We start from the raw sequence: 3,705 nt of genomic DNA, 5'->3' as shown, positions 1-3,705 counted from the left end.
AATAAGATGATTGGATGTCTCCTCTTCCTTTCCCCTCGGGGCAGGGAAGGAGCTGGGGGTAACACTCCTGCTCAGAGCAGAGGGGAGAGCAGAGCTCAGGGGTAGTGGCACCTCTTGGTACCTCTGCCAGGAACCTGCCAGGCTGTGGACAGAGCTGCTGGTCCCTCAGAAATCTTTTTTTTTCCAGACTGGTTCTTGGCAGGCATGTGCAGGTGCCCCTGAGAGATGGGCTCCTTGGGGTGCTCCTTGGGGTGCAGAAGGGGTGGTGCGAGGGCCTCTGAGCCTGAGGGGACCTGGCGGTGGCATCTGAAGCAGGATTTGTTCTTGTGTCTTGGAATACGAGTGGAGGAGCACTGCTGGGTCCTGCAGGATGCTGTGACTTCAGCCTTTGGTACCTTCCGGAGCGTTACTGGTGCTCCTGGGATGTAACGGGGGGAGCCTGGCCTGGGGCAGGTGCTGGGCTTCACAGTGCTCTGTACGTGTCTCGTCAGCAGGGAATGGTGGCTGGGGCTACTGGGGGGAGGGAACCACACTGGGAAGCTGAGCAAGACCCCCCCAGTGCAGGAGAGTGGAGCAGTGTGTGTGTCTGTGCTCAGGGCGGCCGCCCCATCGGGCCAGAGCTCTTCTCCAGCAGCTCAGCTGTGGGCAGGAGCTGGTGGCAAAGCTGCCTGCCCTCAGGCTCTGCTGCGGGCGCTGGAACCGGGCTTGGGCGGCCAGTGGGGCCAAGTCCGTGTCTTTGCACCAAGGAGTCTTATGTTTCTTGGTGTAGGGAGATGAGGATTTGTGGGGCCAGGCTGCGCTTTGTGTCCTAGAAGCTGCTCTAAGCACCAGCCACCAGCTGACGTGGGGTTGGTTATTAATAATAACATAAAATCCCAGAATCATCCGGGTTGGAAAAGCCCCTGAAGCTCCCCCAGCCCCACCATGACCCTCCCCCTGACCGTTCCCAACTCCCCCAGATCCCTCAGCGCTGGCTCAGCCCGACTCTTCAACCCCTCCAGGGATCCCGGGGACTCCCCCCTGCCCTGGGCAGCCCATTCCAACGCCCAACAGCCCCTTCTGCACAGAAATCCTTCCTCAGAGCCAGCCTGACCCTGCCCTGGGCAGCTTGAGGCCATTCCCTCGGGGCCTGGCGCCGGGGCCTTGGCTCCAGAGACTCATCCCCCCTCTCTGCCCCCTCCTGGCAGGGAGTTGCAGAGGGCCAGGAGGTCTCCCCTCAGCCTCAACCCCCCTGCTATTTCTGACACAAGCCAGGATGCCGTTGCCCTCCTTGGCCCCCTGGGCACACTCTGGCTCATTCTCACCCCCCAGGTCCCTCTCTGACCGGCAGCTCTCCAGCCACTCCTCCCCAGGCCTGTAGCCCTGCTGGGGGTTGTTGTGGCCCAAGGGCAGCCCCCGGCATTTGACCTTATTAAAACTCCCCCAGTTGGCCTCAGCCCATGGCTCCAGCCTGCCCAGGTCTCTCTGCAGCCTCCCTGCCCTCGAGCAGATCAACACTCCCACCCAGCTGGGTGTCCTCTGCAAACAGGGGGCCCTCGATGGCCGCCTCTAGATCATCAGTGAAGATGTTAAACAGGGAGGGGAGAAGCGCAGTGCCTGTAGGAGGTATTGTTGTGCTTCTCCCCTCGCTGGCTCGGGGAGCATCCCTGTAGGAGTGAGGAGCTGTGCCCGCTGCTGCTCCAGCTTCCCCCCCAGTTCAGGTTCGGCACGTGGCACCGTCGCTGACCGCCTTCCCCCACCTTCCCCCGGCTGCCGAGGCGCGGCACGGCCCCCCCGCCTGATCCCGACGGGCGCTCGGGCTTCGCTGGGGAGAGGGAGCTCGGTGGGAGCGAGGGAGAGGGCTCCCAGTCAGTGTGCAAGCGCCATTGTTTTGACACAGAGGCATATGGCGCCGTCAGAAACAGCAAAAAGAAACCCCACAGCAGATGCTGCCAAGGCAGAAAGCTGGCAGCGAGCAGCCAGGCCTGCGAAATGCCTGCATCCGCGCGGCGCCGGCGGGCCGGGGCTGCCTCCCTGTGCTGCCGCCTCGGGGCTGACCCAAGGGAGCGTGGCCGAGGCGCTGGGAGGGATCGCTGGAGCTCGCTGGTGCTGGCGGGGGACACGCTGCTGCCCTGCAGGTGTGTTGGGGAGCCAACAGCTCTTCTCGCTGCTCCCCCAGCCTGTCCCAACCCGCGGCTCACCGCGCACAGACGTGTAATCCCTCCGGTTGCTGCCGCTGCTTTGTACAACCCCTTGGCCAGGGCTGGTTGCAGGTTCGGGCACAGAGAGGGGGGAAGATGTGCCGAGCTCTGGTCTCCACATCCCTCAGCTGAGCGGGGTGAGATATTCCTGCAGCTTGTTTCTGTCTTTGCTCGCGTTTACGGAGACTGCAGTGTGTTAGTGATGGAGTGGTCAGACCTACGTTGGCACTGGCTTGGCACCGCTGCCTCTCCGTTCCAAAATGTGTTTCTAAGGCCAAATTCTTCTTCTGCAGCTTCCCCCTGGGGCAGTTCGAGCACGAGCTGGGACACTCTGCCTCTCCGGGCAGCGGTAGCGGGGACGGGGAACAGAGCTGGGTGCTTTCTGCTTGGTTGCAGCAGACGTAGGCTGAGGGGCTGAGACAGCCCTTTCCTCAACGCAGACGGGCTGAATCTGCTTCCACCTGATGCGGGGACGGTGCCTCTTACCCCGGGGTGTGTAACTGCACGCCTGCCCCTTCCTAGTCAGGTCTTGCCTTGCTGTGGCACGAGCTGCTTGGGTGGGGAGGGTTTTTCTTTGACCACGTCCAGGCAAACTGGGTATTTCATGGCCCTGCGCCTGCGGAGGCCTTGACTTGGTGGCAGATGTGGTCCCTTCTGGCCCTCCAGCATGAGAGGAGCAGCACGGGACTGCTGCTGGCTGCCCAGGGCTGGGGCCGTGCACCCCAAAACTCACCTTTTGGGTGCAGCACCATGGGCTGGGGGGGGCCAGCGCATCCTGTCGAGGTTGGGAGCGCACAGGGACTCGTCCTTCCTTCTGTGCATTCGCAGGAGCAACGCTGCCTTGTATAAATTTACATATGACTTGGCAAAATGTACGTTTGTGTCATTTCTGCAAGAGCAGCAGCCGGCTCTGCTGCTTACACATTGTGGCGGTAATAGAGGTGCTTGAGTTATAGGGAAACTTATTTCATTTTACAGCTCCTACAGCGTTAACAGATGTACAGGCGTCTGATCCAATCATGCAGCAAGAGATTTTGGGGCCAGTTCTTCCAGTTTTGACAGTGTGTAAGCTAGGAGCAGCCATACATTTTACAAACAAGAATAAACGACCCTTAGCAACATATGTCTGTGCTGGCAGCTCCAACGTAATCATAAATAAGGAACCCTGCTAGGCAGGAATGTATCTGGGCTCCGCATACGGTCAGGACGGACAAAGCATCTGCCTTCTTCCTGTTATATTAATGAGGTGCAGGCACTGGAATCCCTACGCTTGTACGGCTGGATGTTGCTGGGTGGGGACAAAGGACTTGGAAAAACAAACGCTAACCCGCAGCAGCGGAGCTTGATTTGGTTTAGAGCCCGAATTTCCTTCTCGCGACGCCTCCCTCCCGCCCGCTGTCGCGCCAGGCTCGCCCGCACGTTCCCGCACGCCGCTCCCTTCGCGCAGGCCGGCTCGGCCACGCTGGAACTTCACTGCTCCCAGCCCAGCGTGGGGACAGGATTCAGGGCTGGAAGGTCCCTTCCC

This window comes from Athene noctua, chromosome 17, assembly GCF_965140245.1.
Source record: "Athene noctua chromosome 17, bAthNoc1.hap1.1, whole genome shotgun sequence".
Taxonomy (NCBI): Eukaryota; Metazoa; Chordata; class Aves; order Strigiformes; family Strigidae; genus Athene; species Athene noctua.
Note: the sequence above shows the minus strand (reverse complement) of the source record.